Raw genomic sequence first — 23923 nt, 5'->3', positions numbered from 1 at the left:
TGACCCTGAAAATGTTGTCATGTGTGATGGCTATTTTAGCTGCCATGCAGCCATCTTGATAGTGATTTGCTACTGTTGCCTACACTGTTCACATGTCTGGTTGGGGTACACTGCCAGCACAGGGCGTGATGCTGTGCAAATGTTTAGGAGCTGGCTGGGATATGTCATGAAGTATGTCTGTGTACCCAGCCTTGTATGTGTATGGTCATCTTGTGTTGGCCCTTGGTCCTGGTACCATGGCCTACATGAGATGCGTGGTCTTGGGTGTAGCAGAAGTGTGCAGTGTGAAGGGTGTCAGTTTGTAGTGGATGTATGTGTGCCTCTGTATTGTGGGGGACACACATGTGTCACCCAGGAGTTGTTTTCCTGTTGTTTGTTTTGTCTTGACCTGTGTAGAGGATTGTATGCACTTGTGTGAGCTGTTTGTAGTGCACTGTGCTGTGTGTTGGTGTATCAATGTTGTTGTGTGTGACTCCTCCTTGTTGTGTTTGTAAGTTTGAAGTGTGCAAAGTGTGTGAGTTGCACATCAGTGTTGCGTTTGGTTGATCCTTAATGTGTTTTGTGTGTTTTTGTGTAAATTGTGTGGGCCTGCTGCTCCACACTGGCATTGTGATTGTCATGCATTGCAGGCACATGGTGGTTTTTCCACTCCTGTATGCCATGGTGTGTGTGGTTTTGGTCCATCCCCTATGTGTGCCAATTATGCCTGGCCATTGTGGGTGTTCCCTCCCTCTATTTGTGTGTGGTAGACCCCTTACATGTTAGCTAATGAAATGCAGGCTGTTTCACTTTGATGTGAGCTGTCCCCTTGGTTTCCATGTGTGTGTGCCTCCACATCACTTCATTCGTGGGCTTGTGCTTTGTGGTGCAGTTCTTGGACCATGTGTGTTATTCCACTCTGGACATTGCTCCAATGGTTTATCTGTGCTGTCCTTGTGCTATTGGTCATTCTTTAGTGGTTATGTGCACTTCAGCAGTGTGTGCTGGGCAGTGCTCTGGTGGAGGTGGCTGGGCTCTTGTATCCCAGAATGGTCCATGTGTAGTTGTTGTGTTGGATGTGTGGATGTTGGCTGTGGTATTGCTTGAGTTCCTGGGTGTGCTGTTGTATTTGTGCAGTGCAGTTTTGAGGTGTGTGTGATGCGGTTGTGTCAATCATGTGTGTGTGTGGCTGTTGTGCTTGTTATGCACACACTGCTTGTTGTGCATGCAGTGCTGTGTGTATGTGGCCTCGGCATTGCCTGATGTGCATCCCCTGATGTCTTGTGGTGTTTGTTGATTGGGGTTTCATGTGCATCTGTGGTCGGTTTGGTGTGGCAGTGTGTGTTTGTCCAGATGCACTTCTTGTGTGATTAGTGTTATGGTGTGTGTGTTTTATTCCTGAGTGATGTTGTTGTGTACTCCTGTTGTGTCTGTGCTCCCATTGCTTTTCCCCAGTGTGGCTGACAGGGTATGTCTGTTTCTGTTGAAGTTCAGTATGTGTTCTGTTTGTATGTTGCTCTTGTGCAGGCATCTGTTGGGGCATCCCTGTGTGTGTGTTGTGTTTGTGGCTACACCCAGGGTGTGTGTTTGTTTGTGTATGTAATGAGAGGGATTGTGAGCCTTCAGTGTGTGTGGCACTGGTGTTTTGTGTTCCTTGTCAGCCACTCCTGCAGTGACTGTGTTCCTGGTAGTGTGTTGTGTGGTACAGAGGGTGAGCATTGTGCTTGTTGTTGCAGTGCTTGTTGGTGTGCCTGGGTGGTGCACAGGATGGGCACCTGGCCTGTGACATGTTGTGGTGTGTTGATGTGTGATTGGGGGTGGTCTGTCCCTATGGTGTTTGTGCCCTGCCCATGCCTTGGAGTGGCCCTGCCTTCTGCATAGTGCATATGTGTTTACTGCGGCGGTGACGTGACCGGGACCAGGACGTTGCAGCTGGTTGGCGGACGCAAAGGGGTGCCTTGTTGTCAGGTGGGTAATGTGTGGGTACCCGTGTGGAAGTGTTGTGTCCTCCAGTAGGGTGTCTGTGTGGTAGATGGGCCCTGTGTCGGCATGTGTGTTGCATATGTGTAGTGGCGTACCTGCGGTGTTGTCCGCGGCGGGCTATCTGGCGGTAGTGTTGTAGCAGGTACATCACCGGATGCATATGGAGGACTGGGTCCATGGCGCTCATGACCGGGTCTCGGCGTTCACGCTCCGCTGTCAACTTTCCCCCTACTCAGGCTGGGCGGTGTCTCCGCTGCGGTGCGTCAGCTTGTTTGGGCCATCCTAATTTGTCGAGTGGGGCGGACCTCATTCGGCACGGCGGAGAGTCTCGATTGGCTCCCGCTGACGTGATGGCGGGCGCACTTTGATGGCGGTGCGCGTCGCTCCGCGGCGGACGGGATTTGACCTATGTTTTGTTATCCTAATGTGGCGGACATGAGTACCGCTGCACGCGGGCGGAAAAAGCTGTTTTTCCGCCCCGCCACCACCGCAGTGGTGCCACCGCCCGACATCCTAATGGACCCCTAAATGTCCCATATCCTTATCATCAATGTTCTCAAATCCACTATACTGCTTAAATACCTGGAATATTCTCTCATAGTATGCATATACTGACCCCTTAGGTTCTTGAGTTGTCCTGTTTATTTTAACCCAATCTGTTTCTTTAGGGGGAATTTTTCCTTTTAGAAAGGTAATCACTTGATTATATTTCTTCATTACTTCCTCTGAAGGTGGACCTGTCTTTGCAGCTCAGCCACATTGGAAGTTGGCAGCGGGGGTAAAGAACACATTTTTAAAGCCAGGAGGTGCTCGACATTTGCCCCGTGAAGTCTGCAGAGATATCTGCTAGGGTCAAGGCTGCAGATGAGGAAAAGGGGAATGATGGTGTTGTGGTAAGAAATTTCAAACTCTGACGTGCCCGCAAAACAGGTGCTTCTTGGTACCCAGATTAATGGAAGCAGTAATCCATTTGATGTGTCATGGGTTGACTGAAGCTATCAAGTCATGCAGATATGGACAACTTCCTACTTGACTACTGAGCAATTTGAGTCACTTTCCATTACAATTCAGAAATTCAAAAAGCCTTGTTCACAGCTCTCCTCTGTATCAATACTTGTCAGCACCCTTTTACATAGCAGATATGGTTACCTGTAGTAATGAGCACCACAATATGGTAACCAGGTGAAGGCTCAGTTTATTCGCCACATCAGTAGTGGCATGAACTTTCCTTTCGCCAGAAACAGAGCAACTGCCAAAGGAAGAATCACGCAGTCACACGATTCCTTTCCAGACACTCCACATGCCATAAGGAGGTTCTGCATTACAACACATCCCCTTCCCTTCTACACAAATGTGGAAACAGAAACAAAAGAAATAAGGAAATATAGAAACAAAATATAACATAATATAATATAACAGACCACACAAATGGCCCGGCACAACTATTAGAACTCCTAAAAAGTTACACATTAGAGTTGCTATAAAACATACCGTAGAGCAGAATAAAAAAAGAAGACATACAGATCACTAAAATGTAACATGATCCTCCAAATAATGAAGTGTTCTATGAAGTCTAGGAGTGTGGCTCCTGCTATTCTCCCCATGGGGAATGATTCCCACATGCAAGAAACCTCTGGCATCACCAATTCCACACTCAACTAGCCCTCTCCCACCTCCTACCTTGTTGCTGACTAGTTCCTCATCACTCATAAGCATGAGACTATTTAAGCTCACCCATAAGGGTTCAACGGTAACTTCACTCTCCCACCTGTATCCAACCTGTCCTTTCTGGCACAAACCGACTTTATGTTTATTTGATTTATAACCATTGTCCAAACCACATACCTGTCATACACCTGCCTGGCTCTGAACCGCCACCAAAATTTACTCAAACCTTTTCCTACCCTTCCATGTATTATCTTAACACAGTCACCAACAAGCACTCACTCTCCTCTTACACCACTCACCCCCTCACTCTCTTTACCATCAGTTCCAGTAAGCCAAGACGGGGTCTTTTTGGTTCTAGGCTTTCTTCCACCCATTCTCTCAAAGGGTGAAACATTGGCCACACCGTGAATTGTGGTGCGATGCGCCCATACCATATCTTTGACATCTTGTCCACTTTGGACACCATTGAGATGGTACCTTTAACTAAATGGTTAGCCCTTTCTACAGTGCCATTGGCCTGGGGATTGTACAGGGCATTACGATGATGTCTTCATCTCATGAGAAACTAATTGAGTACCATTATCCGTGATCAGAACACAAGGTAGCCCTTCTTCCACAGTACACTCTTCAAGGTCTCCACAGTAGTTCTGGTTGTCATCAGGAATTTGGAGTGCACATCCATTACAACATTTCGAATCATTTCTTCTGGGAAAGGCATTGAACCAACAAAGTCTAAGCACACAGTACTCCTAGGACACCCCAGGTCCTCAATATGCCCTGGAAGGCTCCACAATGTCTTCCTTTATCACATCAAATGCTCTTTGTTGAGCTTCACCCCACACATATGTACATCCCTTCCTCAGCAACCCCTGAAGTCTTCAGTTTTGCTAGCAACTTTTTTTTACAAATTTAGCATTATACTAGATCAAACCGATGAAAGATCGTAACTGATCCTTATCATGGGGAACTGGTGCAGACCGAATAGCTTTCAATAAGTCTACCTCAGGGGGCACCTCTTTCCCAGGAATGGTATGACCAAGGTATTCAGTTTCTTCCAATAAGAACTTACATGTGTCCCTCCTCAACGTAAGCCTGCCTCCCTAAGCCTACCCTACACAGACCTCAGAATGATGTTATGCTCTTGGATGGACCCACGAAAGACCAAAATATAGTTTTTAAACAATTTCACATTATCCAAGCACTTAAACACTTCAGACATGATCCGTTGGAAAATGCTAGCCACTGAGGACAGCCGAATGGCACCCTCATTGTTGGAAGCCAGGGTCCCCATCCCGCACCACTGTCTCCAAATGCGAGACCCAGGACTCCCCACTCAATGTTATGCCAAGTAAGGACACCGTTTGAGATAGCCCTGCTCAGCCCCTTGATAGCTTGGCACGAGCAGCCAGGCCTATCTCCAGACACGAGTGTACAGTATGTGCAACCATGCCCACAGCAACCCACTGGTGACACCACAAATGGACTGCACACGAGTTTGATTAAACAAGTGTAAACTTTATATAAAAATATATACAATCAGACCACAAGATACAAATGTCAACATATAAGAAAGTATATTATTCGTTCGGCTGGCTGGTAGGTTCAAATCCCAACCACCGCTTTCAAAATGCTATGCTGGTTGCAATGCTAGAATCACACACGTTGCAATGGCCTTACAATAATGCACTGCGTAACAATACAATTCTGTGCTGGGCAAAGGAGAAATATTTCAATGCATAACAAAACACCCCAGTACCTTGCAATGGGAGAAATAATGCAATGCGTACCACTACAATCATGTACTGCGCAATGAAGGAATAATGCAATGCGTCACGCCCCAATCACATACTTTGCAATGAAGAAATTATGCAATGCGCACTGCTACAATAATGTACTTTGCAATTCAAGGAATATTGCAATGCATAGCTAAATTGTGTACTTTGCAATTAAGAAATAATGCATTGCGGGCCGTTGCAATTCCTTATTTTGCAATGGAGAAATAATGCAATGCGTAGCGTTACAATCGTGTACTTCATTATGCAGAAATAATATCAGGCGTCATAAGACCGTCTGGCAGCTCATTAGCAGCAATATTGGCAAAGTGTATTACGACAATCAGCCTCTTCGATAACAGTTGCCCCCCATATGTATCCACAATGACATAAAGTGCAGCTTCTTCCTCTGGCCCCAGAACTGCCACTCCGTTGGCCAGTACGGGCCCCAATCTGAGCCGAAGCAAAGGCTCATGTCGCCAGAAGGACTGAGAGGCCGAGAGAGTTTCCCTCCGAGCCCGCACCCTGCCTATGTAGTGATCCATGTTACCAGGGGGCACAACCCTACTCTTCTGTCCTCCTCCAGCCAACAGGGCCTTCCGTGCAGAACTTTCTCAATGGGCCTTAGAGGCTCAGCCTGGCAGCTCAGCTCCTCTGGGGCTGCTGGTCTGGGCCGCACCTGTTGGAACGTCTCAGGCAGCCGCAGGGCACACGTACCCCATGCCCCTGAGATGACGTTACTCCGGGTGCACGTTTACCACAGCACCCTTTAGGTCTCCTCTGGCACGAAGCCACACACACACCGCTGATGTAACTTCACTTCGACTCCGAGTGCACGTTCACCAAAGCACGCACACTGCTTCGCCGAGACTTACTCCAACACAGATGCCCCGATATCCAGGCGCTCTTCACCAATGCCTTCGGCTGCACCATGACACGCTCACTGTGTCCGAGCCTCACTTCTCCTCCGGTGCACTTGATGACCAGGCACTCTTTACCAGCTCTTCCGGTGCATCCCCACACGCACCCTGTGCATCCGAGACTCACTCCGCTTCTGATGCACACATTGACCAGGCGCTCCTCACCAATGCCTCCTGTGCACCACGACACGCACCTTGCGCATCTGAGACTCACTTCACCGCCGATGCACACGCTGTCCAGGCGCTCTTCACCAATGCCTGCGTTGCACCACAACACACTCCCAGCGTATCCGAGACTCGATTTACATTTAATGCACACGTTGACCATGTGCTGTTCACCAACATCTCCTGTGCACCACGACACGCTCCCAGCGCGTCCGAGTCTCACTTCTCTTCGGTGTGTCCAGGTCACAGGTCACATATTCCGAGGGTCTCAAGCTGCCACAACACACGCCCACCGTGTCCCTTGAAACTTCTCCAGAAACTTTTCTGTTCCTGTGTTTCCAAAAAGGGAGCTATCTCACCTCGGCCCCTTGGGGTAACAAGACACAGCACAAAGCACAGTCTTCATCAAGCAGGGGGACTCAGCACAGTCCCAACAGCCTCTTCCTTGGTTAGAAAAGCAAACTGCAGACCAGCCCCAGATCGCGAAGCAAGGGTTGGTCCTTCCCCAGCAGTCTCTTCAGTTGTTCCTTCCTTAGCAGAAGTTCCTCTTGACCACGAAATAGGTCCAAGCCTTTTCAGTCTCAATCCATTTCTGTTCCATTCCAACATTCAGGGGCCTCAGCGCTCATAGTTATACCCCTTAGTGTCTTTGAAGTTCATTGTGCACAGGGGTCCCTGACCCCTGCCTAAATCAGTTCTGGCTGTCTCCCTCCCAGTGTCACCTTTCTCACTTTGATACTGGGGGTCTGGATCCTTAATCACTCAGTAGGAGATGGGTCAATTGGTTTATAGCAGCAGCCTAGGCCTTTTCACCTCCCGGGCTTCTCTTCCCCCTACTCTCCAGATGGAGGGCAGCCTGGTGCCATCTCAACCCCTCCCTGGGTCAAGACCTCTCCCAGCTCTTCTCACCTCTCAGATCCAGACATTCAATCCAGATTCAGCAGAGACACACAGAAATGCTAAAAGCACAAATGTCAGCCACTTTCTAAAAGAGTAGTTTCTGAACACACAGTGACAAAACCACTTTCACAGAAAGATGTGCTATGACACTGTGATTTCATACATACTAAACTTCACCTTTCCATTTTAAACGTATAGAAAACTAGGCTAACAAACACAACACCCAGCCTCACCCATTCTGTCCCATGGACAGGATGGTCTTTCAGCATTGAAAATGAAATGGAGTGTTTTTCACTGTCACGACTTAACACACACCTTAGTATATGTCCTGCCTTTTACTTACACTGTACCCCGCCCAGGGGTTACCCAGGACCTGCTGAAACATGTCGACGCTTTATACAAAATACTGCCAGATCAAGTAACTCGATCTATTTAGTAGTACCCTTTGTTTTTAGACAACTATTGGAAATCACGCCAACATTAAAGTTTCCCAAGGGTGGTTTACCAGTTTTTTAATATTTTTTTCTTTTTTTGAGAATTTATTTTTTCACACTTATTCACTTAACTTCTCTGGACACTGCACCCAAGACCAGAGGTGCCTCGGGTTGAGGCTGGCAAACCACTACTTTGGAGTACCCAATGATAACTGCCTAAAACATCAATGCGGGGCGGATGAAACAGATATACCGCACGAACACAAAAGCATTGGGTTTTTTGAGGATACTCTAATAGATCCACCCCCTTTTTACCAACGGTCAAAAGGTGTAACAAGTGTCTGTTTCTCTTTTGATAAACTATAAGTTACCCAGGACCTACCACAGGGCTGCCCTCTGCGTACGCAAAAGGGAAAGTAAGGCCTGACAGGTGGTTGCACTTGTCAGGACAACATGCTAACTTAGCAAACTGCGTGCAAACGTACACTGCAGGCCTGAGTTTCCTTCTCCGTGCACCTTTGCATTACTAGCCCTGGCACACACAGGGCACCTCACTAGGGACTTTACTAGTAAGGCAAACATGGCCAACCAATTACCATTACACTTTACACAGGGAACACTTGTACTCTGATACTGATCAGCAGTGGCAAAGTACCCAAAGCATCTAAATTGACAACTCTATGTCAGAAAAACGGTCTAGGGGGAAAGCAAAACGTTTAGGGAACTTTAGCCAAAAAGGCCAAGTCCTATACTTATGAACCTAAAAGTTCCCTCAATGGTGACGAAAGCCGTCTAATTGCATGAATCCTCATGTAATTTTATTCTGGTGGTAAGCACTTTTCTAGTCAAACTTTGAAAAGTACTTAACCCCCTTGAGTAACAAAACAACTTGTTGATATTTGGAAGAGGGAAAGTATCCGTTACCACATGTTGATTCAAACTGCGCAAATCCACACAGAACCTAGGTTTGCCATTGCTCTTCTTGCTAATAAAACCACTGGGGAGACCCATTAAAAAGCCTCAACAGGCTCTATGATCCCCTCCCTGAGCATGTCATCTAAGAGTTTCTTGACCTCTCCCCTCACTACTACTGGCACCCTACTCAATTTATGTTTAACTGGAACAATATCTTTTTCCAACACTATCTTTTGAACGTAATCCCTCATCTCACCCAGTCTTTTATTGAACACATCCTTCATTTCTGATAACACATCTTCAGTTGGGCTTTCAGTGACTACCAACACTTGTTCTGGAGAAAGGGGGTCAATTGCTATGTACAGATCAAATTGATGCACACGTCCCAAAATAGGTGGCACCTCCTCTGCCATGTAGATTTTCACTTCAATCTGTTGTGATTTAAACACAGTCATAGAAGAAAAATACCCCAGAACATCAATGCGCCCTGGTAGCCCCTTGGGTTTTTGTCTTTGGGCAGGAGAGACAATTGCTGCCACTCTCTCTTCCACATAGCCTTCAGTACGATAGTGTACAATGAACCGGAGTCCACCATGAGTTCCACTAGTCTACCTTGAATAGTAAACAAAGATTTGGTTCTGATCTTTCTGCTCCATTCCTCTACCTCCGGCTGAATCATCAGCACCTGATCCTGGTTATCATCTTCCCATAAAAAGTCCTCAGTGACAGCCACACACGATGAATCTTTACACATGCGGTCATAATGTCCAAGGCGCCCACAATTCCTGCACTCCTTGTTAGATGCAAAACACCATTTAGATTCACTTGTGAGATAATCACTTCCACAGCGTGAACAGCCTTTCAATCTACTTCCTCTCTGGGATCTAGTTGCAACCTTGCTTGACGATGCTTTGGATTCCCCTTCTTTTTTACCAAGTACAGCAACTTGGCCGTCCAACTATTCCTTTGTGCCCATCTCCATCATACATCTCTCAGACTCCTCAACCACTTTAGCAATTGCAATGGCATTGTTATGTGCTGTTTTTTTTCTGCCCACAAACGCTCCTGTATTTTCCTGCTGCTGCACTGAATAATCAATTGATCCCTGATCATTTCATCTGTCATTTGAACAAAGCTGCATTTAATGGACAATTCACGAAGACCGGAAACAAAATCATCCATTGATTCATCTGGTTTTTGCGGTCTAGTCTAGAACTAGAACTGAGAAAAGACACTGTTCTCCTCCTTTGCAAATCTTCTCTCCAACCACAGCTTTGCCACATCCTCAATGGGCTGATTATTGTTACCCAACATCTGAGGTAAGTACTTAAAGATATGATGCGCCTCCTTGCCAATAGCACCTAATAACAGTGCCTTTGTCCTCTCAGGGGTAAATTCTTGCCCATCAAGTGCCTCTATGTAATTGTCAAAAAGGTCAATCCATTCTCTCCACTGAAAGGATGGTTGACCTTGCTGCACTAAAAAGGGTCGTGGAGTGACAATAGAAGATAGTGCCATCACTGATGCTGGATCTGAAAGCCGTCAAAGAAGTACAAGTGTACCAGAAGTCTGTCCAACCTGTAGAAAGGATCAGTATTAAAATGCCTAAGGGTCTTTCCTCTAGTCACATGACACAGCAGGGAATAAGGAGGAAGCAGGCGCTAGACTTCAGAATAGTAGACACACAACTTCAACAGTTGTGTATGTCTCCTCAGATAGCTCGCTGATGGCGCTTATCACAAGCTACAAGGTAAGCTGTGCTCACTGAAACATCTCGGTAGCCTAACACCAATGAGCATTCGGCATATTCCACCTAGAACACCGGCACGCATACAGGCAGGGAGACATCGGCAGAGAAGTAAAGGTCCGAGTACACCAGCGTACTCCTCCGACTTAGATTTAAGTGGTCAATATGCCGCTGCACACACTACCTTGCCCTCACACTCATGTTGAAATTTGTTGCTGCCACAGAAATAGTGCCATCTCAAACTGCCGATCTGCATCATTTGGCACCACCAACAGATCAGTTACCAGAGCTCCCGAAACCGTCTACGAGGTTCATGCCATACACTGGTGCTGGTGTCGTTACAGGTGGATGGAAATATTCTCCAAAATTGTAGTAATTACCACCAGAACACAGTAACCAGGTGCAGGCTTAGTTTATTTACTCCATCAGTAATGGCATGATCCTTCCCTTAGCCAGCCATGGAGCAACTGCCAAGGAAAGAATTACGCCGTCACAAGATTCCTTTCCAGAACCTCCACATGTCATAAGAAGGTTCTGCATTACAACATTATCCATCTCATAAGGTAGCTATGCAGCACTCCTAGTAGGTAATTGATCCAAATGTTGTCCAGTAGGGAAGCTAACAATCAGAGATCCTAGCCCTAGAAACCAGCAATTATCTCAATAGCATTGATATTTGTTTCCTTTCCAATTAATGAGAAATTTCGCTATACAAGAGTTCTGTCCTCCTGCTGGAGATACTCTTCTAATGTCTTTTAATCCTCTTTTGGAAGAGATGGCTCAAGCACCATTTAGTCATATTAAATCTGGCTCTTCCCTAGATCCTTGCCCTCTTAGAGTCCTTCATTTAGCACCCAATGAAACCTTTAGGCACCTTATAGACATCTTTAACAGGATGTATACCATGGGCTATATTCCAAAGGAATGGAAGGAGGCCTCCATCCTGCCTCTTCCAAAAAAAACCCAACTCAGACAGCAGTAATACAACAAACAATAGGCCCTTCTCACACCTCCCATTTCCTGCCAAGATTGTGGAGATGGCCATCAACTCTGAGCTCTCTCTTTTTTATTAAAAACAATGCTTTTAAATGCCTAAAATGCTGACTCAATTTTGTTAGACCTTTCCGCAGGATTCGACACAGTGAACAATAGGCTTCTCATTGACTCTTTCTTCTTGCTAGGCATCAGGGTAAGGCCCTTAAACTTCTTAAATATTTTCCTGCAGAAAGAGAGCAGTTTGTCAAGTTGAATGGCACAAGTCCCCTTCTCTGTCTTTACCTTTTTTGGTCCCCCTGGGTCAGCTCTGAGTCCAAACCTTTTTAATTTTGATATCACAACTACGGTGCAAGTGATAAATCCTTTGGCTTTGCATTGGTGTCTTACAACATCCAAATTGTTGTGTCAGTGACCAGTAATTCAGATGAGGCTGTATCTCACTTCCATGACTGCATGCAGCAAGTCAAAAAGTGGATGTCAAGTTACTGTCTAAAACTGAACTCGGATAAAACCGAGGTCCTACTATTTGGTAGGAATGTATCCTTTTAGTACCCCAACTAGTGGCTACAGGAACTAGGGGTGCTCCCCACCCCGATTACCAAAGTTAAAAATATCGGGGTCTACTTCAATGACAAACTCTCCTTTGAAGGACATGTACATTTCATTACTTCCTCATGTTTTTTCATGTTCAAGACTCTCAGAAATCTCTTTCTCTTCATCCACTTAGAGCTACGAGAAGCGGTGATCACCGTACCTATATTTGCCAAAATAGATTTATGCAGTGCTCTATTCTCTAAGATTCAGAAAAGATGTTTACATAAACCACATATCGTTTGAAAAGCAGCTGCTCTGCTACTTCTGGTGATACCTAAATACCAATCAGTCTCTCATGTTCTCTGCCCACTTCACTAGCTTCCGGTCAAAAAACGGGTTGAGTTTTAAATCTTGGTTTATTGCATTTAAGGCACTGCACAACTCAAGTCCTGAATTCCTAAGCCAGCACTTCCAGTGGTATTTACCCCAAAGATCTTTGTGCTCATCTTTTACAGCAAATCTTGTAATACCCAAGGTCAGAAGAGCTAAATGCGGAGGCAAAAGCTTTAAAACTTGTACTGCCAGGCTCTGGAACTCTAGGCCACTGAATCTCAAGAAAGAATCAAAGCTGCTGGCTTTTGGTAAAGCCTTAAAAACCTGACTGTTCAACTAATAGGTTCTACTGAACTGATTTTTCCACTTCTCTGTTGTTCTAGGTCCTTTTCTAATTCTCCTCTTTCCTTCTCCCCTTCTCTTTCTCTTATCTCCTTTCTCTGAGTTTTAGCGCAAAGACATCTTTGGGTAGTAGACTGCTATTCAAATCTAAATTTAATTTCAATTTCAGTTTGTGGAACATTGAACTATGAAAATTAACCAGATGTATCCTCAGAGCTGACCAATCAATAATGCTCCCATCAGTAAATGTTGGGAGCTCCTGCAGTAAGATTGTTCATGGCCACTGAATGGTCACCTTGACAGTATGCAGTTTCCCTTGGGCTTGTTCTAATCAGTCCAGGTACTTTTGTTAAATGAGCAGAGATAGCGAGGCAAAATATTTTGTAACACAGATAGAGGCTCTGAAAGGGAAAACGGACAGGAGTCAAACTCCAATAGAAAGAATCTGACCATCCCTCCCTCGCCCCCACAGGATGCTGCAAACCATACACCGAAAACCTCTGGGAGAAGGGAAGAATGTTGCAATGCAGGCTTCCAGGCAACAAAAACCTAGTCAACTTCATTAAGGTCTTCCACTGACCAGGCTCATCTAGCAGTGCAGGCTTGCAGGCTAACAAGAACCTAGCTAGCCTCATCCATGCTCTCTACTGGCCAGCCACACACAGGCCCACCACCATTTTGGGCAGCCAGTCACACAAATGGAATCCAAAGTGGATTCCCTGCTGCGCTCAGCCAGACATGCTCACAACCTTCCTCTGGTCCTCCATGCTTACAGTAAAAAGTATTGCCTCATTCACTAGAAACAATGTTTCCACCACTACCGGTTTCTGAAACCCAGTCCACAAGGGCAGTTGCTTCTCTCTAAAAGTGGGATGCCCTCTAAGTGTCTCCTCAACCTCAGAGCTATGTTCTGGGATAGCAATTCAAGTAAACTGGAGCTCCTCCAGTAAGCAAGCATGTTACTCATTTTCATTTTGGTAAAAATCTAACACTTTTCAGCCTTATTCTGGAAAAACACTTAGGGCAGGTGAGCATGCTCTCCAGAGCAATGCAGGCCACATTTATATCGTAACCATGGCAAAGACATCCTAAGAACCCACCAGAGAAGAGTACAAAACCATAGCAGGAAAACTTTCGGCCTGCCTTATTCCATCCAGACCACTGGCTCCTGTGGCACAGCGGTCTGATAATTTATTACACACACCCCAGGCATGCCAGCAAAGAAGAAATGTCAATTGAATGGACGAAAACTGTGTTACAATATCCTTCATGGGATAAGGCCCCTTAACAAGGAATTGAGGCAAACCAAGGAATTGAGGCAAACCTATCTTGTCACTCTCCAAGAATGGCCCTGAAATCTATATGAAGATGGGGCAGGTGTCCTCTCTAAAAAGTTCTCCACTTTGGGGTACCATGCAACAAAGAATAAATGCAGTCAACTGGGGTCTCAGTACATACTTTACTCAAGGCAATGGTTCTCACAACACTCTTCCTTAAACCTTTCGGGCCTCATTTATGAAAAGTGACGCATCGCTGCGTGAAAACAGCGATGCGTCACTTTTTACTGCGCCCTCCTTGCGACCCCAATGATGCGTCATATTTACAGTATGACGCATCATGGCGCAAGGAGTTACAGATACGTCAGTATTTCTGACGTATCTGTATGACGCAAAAGTGACGCATCGCTGGAGTGTGTCACAAAAGTGACGCAACTCCAGCAATGTGTCCTTTCAAATGGGGCAAGCCCATGTGAAAGGGCCTGCGTTAGTCTTGCGCCTGCTGTGAGGCAGGCGTAAGAAATTGACGCATTTGTGTCCTAGAAGTGGCGCAGTGAAATCCTATAGATTTCACTGCGTCACTTCCATGACCCTTTTTTGCGTCAAAACGCCCCCTTGCATACATTATACCTGACGCAGGTATAATGTGGCGCAGGGGTTTACAAAGTGACGCATCTACCTAGATGCGTCACTTTGTAAATATGGCGCAACAAGGTGCAATTTTACGCCACTGGTGCATCACAAAAAGTGACGCACCGGCGGCGTAAAAGTGACGCACAGCCTCATAAATGAGGCCCTTCCTGTTTACCAGGGAGCTAACTCTCTTGAAGAGTGGTGAACTGTACATTCTAATTTGTAGGTTGCAGCTCTTTTCTTGACCACATGAGGGAGTCATAAGGCTCCGAGTCAGTATCCACATTGTGTTGCATCTCCAATCACATCATGTAACATTTTCCAAATGCAAAGTTTGAAACAAAGTCTGGGCAGTTGAACTTCATATAATGAGAATTGACTGGCAATGAAGATGGTTGCCTCACACTCTCTTTAGGATCCACCCTGTTGAGGCCAGGCAACACATTGTACATGTCTTCCATTCTGAAGATTGGGTTAATGTTCAAAAATACTGTACCTCAAGCAGCCCTACATAGCCACTCAGGCCCTAGGGGCGGCACCCAAAAGCAACAGATACATCCTGCCCAAAAACTGCAGCTATTTGCTTGTACACATGCAGGAGACTCAGGACACTTTTCCACTTTCCACATGGAACGAAAGGTATAACATCAATGGCCATTAAGCCTTCAACTTGTACTGTCCTCTCGCGAATTGCCAAACACAGACTGCCAAGAGCTCCTCATTTCTGGAGGGGATGTAGAGTGGCAGTTGGAAATATAGTACTGTTTACAACATCCAATGAAAACCTATTCACCTGAAATCATAAACACAATGCAATCCCCATTAGAAGAAAACAAGTAACATAATGTAATGTAGCAGAGAGAGCAAAGCAAGATGATATACAGAACTATTGGTGACTTGTGGTCAAATGTATTTGCCTCTCCAAAATCTAAGGATCCTTTATCGAAATGTCAAAATAATTGAAATGACTGACTGAGGACTAAAGTGAAGGAGCAAAAAGATCTACCAAACACAACACAATTATGATTGTACGAAAAGTGCTGGAAGATAGTTTATTATGGAGACAAAATGTTTCCACTTTGAATAGAAACATTCATTTAAAGAAAAGAAAGCTATGTTTTATACAATATGGAACATTCATCAATAAGCCCAAGGTCTGCATATTTCTATCTTCATTGTGTTTTCAATTTTTTGCTAGATTTGTCAGGGCTAAATCATTTCTACATTCCATTTTGCACTCACGTCATTGTATTAGTGCATCCATGGCAACCCATATATCACCAAGTACATTTTTGTAATATCAGAAGCATTGTTTGTGAAGGGTTGCCATGGTTACTTCAATGTCAGATTTTTGAGGAATATATTCTTTACATTCAGCAGAGGTGTCCTCTTTGGTGGCTTATTGAACCACTGCCCGTGTCTATGCTGAAATAAATGCATTTTGTAGAAAGGGGCTAAACCAAACAACTCATCTTTTGTGAAATGGAACAAAATGCCTATTACACAAAGTATTTTATCAGAGCCTGCAGTTATCTATGTACCGGCAACAAATGTCATCTATGGGCTGCATGCCTGTCTAAGTTCCCAAATTGTCAAGATAATCTGCACTTTCCATTTAATAGAATGACAGGCAATGCACACAATGAACCAATAAATACATATATATATATATACACACACACACATCTATCTATTAATATATATATATATATATATATATATATATATATATATATATGTGTGTATATATATATATATTACAATAATAACAAAGGTTATGACGCACTCTCAGAAGCAGGATTGCACACACTGTCGTTTATTGCTGTTACGCGTTTCGGAAGCCCTTGCTCCCTTGCTCACACAACAATACCACAGCCTTCCACCAGTTACATAGATTGTGATGGCTATAGAAACAGGACTGCATAATTTCATTTTGGCTGACATCTTGAAGTGTGTTTGTATCACACAATTTCTTTCTTCATGGTGTCGTATTTTTTTCAAGCAAATCTCATTTTTTACATAAAGTACTTTTTATCATTCATGATTCTTATTCCTTCGCCACAGTGGCTGTTATATGCTGTTCTGTTACTTTACCCCTATTCTTTCGCCAAGTGGCTTTATAAGGGTCAATTGTCTCTGGAGGGTGCTGTTAAAAACATTAAGTGAAAAAACATGAACTATAGTGAATAAATCATAACGTTACTAGGTGACGTGATCTCTTATTCTATCTTGTTATGGATTATTCCAGGTGACAGGTTCAATTGCTCGTGAAGTGCACGTGATATCTACTCTGAGCTCCCTGATGCCACCTGTTAGAGTAAAACAAACATATAATTACAATTAACCTCCTCTCATAGATAAAAACATATATACAATTTCAAGCATTTCTTTAGACATTATAACCCTTCACTTACTACAATGACTGATGAGTTAAACATGGGGCTACGACAAGATGTTACCCTAATTCTTTAAACAACTCTTTTTAAATTTAGGAATCATACAGGTGTACTACTAACTCTTCATGATCATTGTGTCCGTTGGGCTGTCTCGTTTCTAATTCAAGGATCCATTTGCATTCCTTCTTTCTCAGTTGTAGCTCCCTGTTGCCCCCTCTCGGGCTCGGGTACACCTGTTCTATTGCAAAATATATTAATAGGTTGCAATTGGAATTGTGGTATTGGGCAAAATGTCTCACGACAGGGTATTGTGGGTCCCTGTTCGTGCTTGCCCTTAGGTGCTGCATGACTCTATTTTTCACCATCACAGTTGTGCTCCCCACATATCTTTTTTGGCATGGACACTCAAGTACATAAATTACATGTGTTGAGCTGCATGTCAAAAATTGACCAATAGTCTTTTTCTTATTTGTTCCATGAGGGTTCTTAAACTCCTTTCGCATTGGGCTATATCTGCAGGCTTTACAATGCCCGCACGGGAAGAATCCCTCAAGGTTGTGTTGGTTCCTATCCTTGTATTCTGTGATATCTCCCCTTGTGATTAAGTCCCTCAAGCTTCGACTTTTTCTATATGTGATTGCTGGTCTTGCATTCAATTTTGGGCCAATGATCGGATCACATTTCAAAATATTCCAATTTTTTGAAATTATTTTCTTCACATTTTGTGACCCCTTATTGTAAGTAAGGATTACTCTGGTGGTGTCATTCTCCTTCTCTTCAACTTCCTTAGGTTTCAGAGTCTTTTCTCTTGTTATGCTTTCCATTTTAGATAAGGCCCTATCAAGGACCCATTTAGGATACCCTCTTTCCCTGAATCTCTGTATCATGTTATTACTCTCTTGTTTATAATCATCAGTATTGGAACAATTTCTCCTTGCTCTTAGAAGTTCCCCTAAAATTCGTGCAAGTTCTTTAATCAGCCATTGCCGCCATTACGCGTTTCGGGAGATCCCTCCCTTGATCACATGATCTGCATAGACAAGTGGTTGGTACCGCGATGGGTTCGTGTTTTGCTCCCAGTTTCGCGAACCTTTTCATGGGTCACTGGGAGCATGAGATCTTTGCCAACCCTACCTGTGCAAGTCACCTTCAACACGTCACCACATGGTGGCGATACATTGATGACCTATTCGTCATCTGGAAGGGCAGCGAACTAGAGGCTAGAAAATTCATTGATGACCTCAATATGAATGACAAAAACATAGTACTCACGGGTCATATCAGTAAGATCTCAGTTGAATATCTTGATATCAAGATTGACATCAGAGAAAATCAACTGTTCACCACACTCTTCAGAAAAAACACAGCAGGGAACAGCATTCTTCATGCCCTCAGCAGCCATCCTGAAACTCTCAAATGGAGCATTCCATATGGAGAGCTGCTAAGGGCCAAAAGAAACTGCAACACCGAAACAGCATATCAACTAGAATGCAGAGAAATGATTGACCGTTTTAAAATCAGGGGTTATCCACACTGGGTACTGCGCAAGGCAAAGGAGAGAGCAGATACGATACCCAGAACACAAACTCTATCAGACATAGATGTTGAGGAGGACAACAATGAGAACAACACCCGGCTCATTATGACATACAGTGCAGATTCTAAAAAGATTTTTGGTATACTCTCCAAGGATTGGCACATTTTACAATGTGACAATGTCATTGGAGAATTTTTACCCAAAAGACCTAGTGTCACATACGGAAAAGGCAAAAATCTGAGAGATATGCTCGTACACAATGACATCTCTAAGTACTCCACGGGACATGAACATGGTCTCATGGGTTTTTTCCCATGTGGACATTGTAAAGCCTGTAAGAACAGTGCATTTACCAACAAAGTCTTGTACATAATAGGGTCACTAAGGACATCAAACAGTTTTTAACATGTAGCACCACATTTGTCATCTATGCGCTGATTTGCCCATGTGATAAGTGGTACATTGGCAGTACCACCCTACCAGCTAAAAAACGTGTGCTGGAACATTACAGGGCGATCATTCACTGTGATAAGAAATACCCAGTGGCACGTCATTTTAGAGATGCACACTTTTCCAATGCTTCATTGTTAAAATATGTGCTCCTTGAACAAACAGTTAGAAACCCTAGGGGGGGAAACAGGACACTCAAACTGAGACAGAGAGAATCAAAATTGATAGTGGACTTCCAAACAAAACATCCGGGGGGTCTTAACTAGGATGAGGAGCTGTCAATACATCTCAGAGAGAATTAACATCTGAAACATAACAAACTTACCAGTATCTACACGTCAGTAGAGCAATGGCCACCTGATTTTCTTCGTTCCATATTTCTCTAATGTTATTCTACCCCATGAAAGTATGCACCAACAGTTGTTCATGTGTTTTTATGGTTTTAATTGTTTAGTAATGTGGCTTTTTATTTTATTTCTTATTCTTATTTTCAGGAGAGGAGAGCTAAGGGTCCCACTCACTTCACTCACTCTGCATGGGCAACCCATCTTCTTCTCCCATTTTGTCACCATGAACAAGTCTGCACTGTCAAACATGGGTTGAACTTAGGAGGATAGGAAGACAGCGCCTTTTACATCGAATGTATCTTAGTTCACAGTTCGAGGTCTGCCACAACAACATGCTACCTCAGGTTTTTGCAACATATATATGCATGGATATTTCATTTGTATGTATGTATTGTTTGCCAATTTGCTTGCCATGGTGAAATACCGCATATGACACGGGTCCACAGCTCTCATGTATTCACTTGGTGAATTGACGTCTCACCATGGTAAACGGCATCATCAGAGCGTGAATGTTATGTTATGTTATGTTATGTTAATTTGGACTTTTATAGCGCGCGGCTACTCCATTGGAGTGTCCCGGCGCTTTTATTGACAGCTCGTGAAAGAGAAACATAACACAGTAAAATGAGTAAAACACGGCGGGCAAAAAAAGAGAACGCGCTAGAGGGCGAAAAGCCAAGTTTTAAGGCCCTTCCTAAAAGTCAGCAGATTGGAAGTGCTGCGTAATGCCAAAGGCAAAGCATTCCAAAGCTGTGGCGCCTTCAACCTAAAAGAGCGACCCCCAATGCGGGCCCTTTTTACTCGAGGGACCACCGCAAGAAACAATGATTCGGATCGCAGAGAACGAGCCGGGCGGTAAAAGGTGAGCCTCCGTTGAAGATATTTTGCTCCCGAGGCATGGAGAGCCTTGTGAGCCAAGGTCAAAGCCTTGAAAACTATCCGCTTCCAGATGGGCAGCCAGTGAAGCGACTGCAGGAGGCCAGAAACTCTGGCTCGCCTGTGAAGGCCAAAAATGGCCCGAGCGGCCGAGTTCTGCACCACCTGCAGCCGTTGTAGGAGATACTCCGGTAGGCCCAGGTATAGGACGTTGGAATAGTCCAATCTGGAGCCAATTAAGGCCTGCACCGTGGTCCTCCTATGCTGTTCTGAGAGCAGAGGAAGAAACTTCCGGAGCATCTTGAGGAGGCCAAAGCATGTTCCCATAAGACCGAGGATCTGAGATCTCAACGTCAGACCATTGTCGATCTTAATTCCCAGATTCTTTGCCAGCTGGGACGAATGCGCTGGAGGAAACATATTAGCAGGCCACCATTCCTGCCAATCTGGGTCAGATGTACAGCCAAAAAAGAGTACCTCAGACTTATCTGAGTTACATTTGAGGCTGTTAAGCTGGAACCATTTAAAAACAGCCCCAAGGCACTCACGGATACTCTCTCCATCAAAATCTTCTCCTTTCCCGCACGTAAAGAGGAGCTGGGTATCGTCGGCATACGTTACGATCTGGGCCCCTAGAGACTCCGCCAGTGCCACCAAGGGAGTCATAAAGATGTTAAAGAGAGTCGGGCTCAACACAGAGCCCTGCGGGACTCCGACTCCCAACGGCGGCATCACGGCAGAGCTCGAAGAGGCCCAGACCGTTTGTCGACGGCCAGCCAAGAATGATCTAAACCAGCTGAGCACCACCCCCCTCAGACCGATCTCATAAAGTCTGACGAGGAGACCCTCGTGGGGGACGGTGTCAAAGGCCGCCGACAGATCGAGCATAACGAGCATAGCTTTGCCTCCTAAATCCAGTACCTCCTTAATGGCTTCAGACACCTCCAAAAGCGCCGTCTCGGTGCTTAAATTGGGGCGAAAGCCAGATTGAGTGGAATGAAGCAAGTCGTGAGTTTCCAAAAAATCAGAGAGCACGATATGCACGTGCTTCTCCAAGATTTTGGCCAACGCGGGAAGGAGAGAGATGGGCCTATAATTGGCCAAAGACTCGGGGTCTAGGCCAGGCTTCTTAAGGAGGGGAATCACCATCGCCTGCTTCCAAGCCTGCGGGACCACCCCCTGACTCAAGGAGAGATTCAAAAGTGGGGTTGCCAACGGATTTACAACTGCCGCCATTTTCGCCAGGAATTTGGCCGGACATGGGTCAAGAGGCGACCCCGATTTAAGGTTGGCCATAAGTGCCAATGACGAAGAAGCTGAAATGGGTGGAAAGTCTGCCAAGACGGACTCCAAGGGGGCCGATGGAACTGACTGACCCCGAAGCTGGGACATACTTCAACCATCCTCGAGGGAAAGGAGCCCTGAATCAATTTTATCTTGGTAGTAAAAAAGTTGGCAAGGGCAGATACCCACGACTCAGGGGCGGCCTGGGTCGAATTAGAGCGTGGGGCCGTAAATTCCATAACAATGGTGAAAATCTCCTTGCACGAGTTAGAGGCAACCTCTATCCTCCTAGCGAGATAGCCTTTTTTCTCGAGGAGGATATCACGATGGTATACTTTAATCGCAGTCCTGTAGGCAAGCCTGGCCGCAGGATCATACTGTGAGCGCCACGCCCTCTCGGCCACCTTGCACTGCCGGCGAGAAGCTGACAGTGCTTCAGTAAACCAAGGGGCGGAAACCCGTTTAGAAGTTAACCGGGGGGCCATCACAGGGGCTATATCATTCAGCCTGTCCGTCAGCCACGCCTGCAGAGACTCTAAATCCCTATCCAGATCTCCCGAAAGGGGACAGGAATGATCAAGAGATGCCTGTGCTAGCATCTCTGGAGTCACCCGATGATATGCCCTACGGTACTAGTCCCTGCTGTCTAAGAGCAGTGCTCGATGGTTTCTTTGTGCCCGGCACATAGAATTTGGCCAGCCTATGATCAGACCAAAGCACCAGTAGAAGTGCCATCCCCTCTATGGGGGACGTAGAAAAGACCTGATCCAAGGTGTGGCCCCTTTCATGTGTTGGACCAGAGAGGTAGGGGACCAGACCTAGGGGGGCAGTGACATCCATCAATTTGATCGTATCGGGGTCCAATCCCACATCCATATGCAAATTGAAATCTCCAACCAGCACACAGTGCTCAGCTCTCAAGGCCAACGCCGAAATTGCCGACTGGAGCTCATCAAAGAAGGATCCAGCCGGTCCGGGGGGTCTATAAACTAACAGCCCTTTAAGAGCTTGATGAGGTGCCAATGCAATAGAAAAGGCAAGCGATTCAGATCCTGTAATAGCATCCATAGGGGTAATAGAACAGGCGGCGAGTTTATTCACCACAAGTGCCACACCTCCTCCCCTCCCCTCCGATCTATCTTGCCTGAAAATATTATATTCAGGGGGGATTGCAGTGGCGATGTCGGGATTGGACAGATTCCCTAACCATGTCTCTGTCAGCATCAGACATAACGGTTTTTCAGTGACAAGGAGATCGAAGATCTCCAGAGCATGTCTGCGCACTGATCTGGTGTTTAAAAGCAGGCAGAGATGCTTCACACTGTCCACTCCCCTATTCGATAGAGTGGCCGGGGCAATACCTGGTGACCAACCACAACCAGGACATTGTCTCTTACCCCTATATCGACCGGGAAAAACTTTATGACAAGCACAGGATGCCTTTTGCAAAGACCGTAGCTCCAGCGACGTATAACAAACCATATTGTCGGCAGGAGCTTATAATCCCATAGAGCCAGCCCCGCCCGCCGCTCCGACGCCTCCGGGACGCTGACGGGCGCAGACGGGCAGGACTCTGGCACGACTCAGGCACAGCGAGGGCGCACCCGCTGCGCGAAGAGGACTGGTTTAAGTAGGGCCACCAGGTGTAATCAGCCCCACTAGGACGCTCAAGATGGCGCCGAAAAAGCATCACTACCCCTCCCAAGATGGCGCCCAAACAACAATCGAGGCTCAGCCCCCAAAACCCCCAGAACCGGACCCGCTAAAACAGCGGTGGGAAGTCCAATTATGTGCAGGTAAGGGGACAGCTACCCCGCTAAAAACAGGGACAACAAAAACAAAAATAACGCAAATAGAAAAAAGGGTAATTAAAAGCAGAGCGCGCTTCTCACGCAGCGCTGAAAGCAGTACCGAGCTGCCAAGCAGGGCGAGTGTATCCTGTCAGGGCAGAGCAGCGGAACAGACCGCCTTAAGTAGGGCCGCCAGGTGTAATCAGCCCCACTAGGACGCTCAAGATGGCGCCGAAAAAGCGTCACTACCCCTCCCAAGATGGCGCCCAAACAACAATCGAGGCTGAGCCCCCAAAACCCCCAGAACCGGAGCTGCTAAAACAGCGGTGGGAAGTCCAATTATGTGCAGGTAAGGGGACAGCTACCCCGCTAACAACAGGGACAACGAAAACAAAAATAACGCAAATAGAAAAAAGGGGAATGTATTTGATGCTGGGCATTCATCATCTACAACATACCTCACCTGCATTTAACCAACATGAAAGGATATACAGTGTACACATATGGGGAAGAGAGATACAGTTGGGTCTGCAATCAAGTATTTTACTTAATAACTGACGACTCGATGGACTGTAATTACGGTCTTGGCAATCCTCTGTGTTGACACATAAGGGCGTCTATTTGAGCCACATATATTTTTCCCTC

Source organism: Lissotriton helveticus, chromosome 1_1, assembly GCF_964261635.1.
Source record: "Lissotriton helveticus chromosome 1_1, aLisHel1.1, whole genome shotgun sequence".
In the NCBI taxonomy this organism is placed as follows: Eukaryota; Metazoa; Chordata; class Amphibia; order Caudata; family Salamandridae; genus Lissotriton; species Lissotriton helveticus.
Note: the sequence above shows the minus strand (reverse complement) of the source record.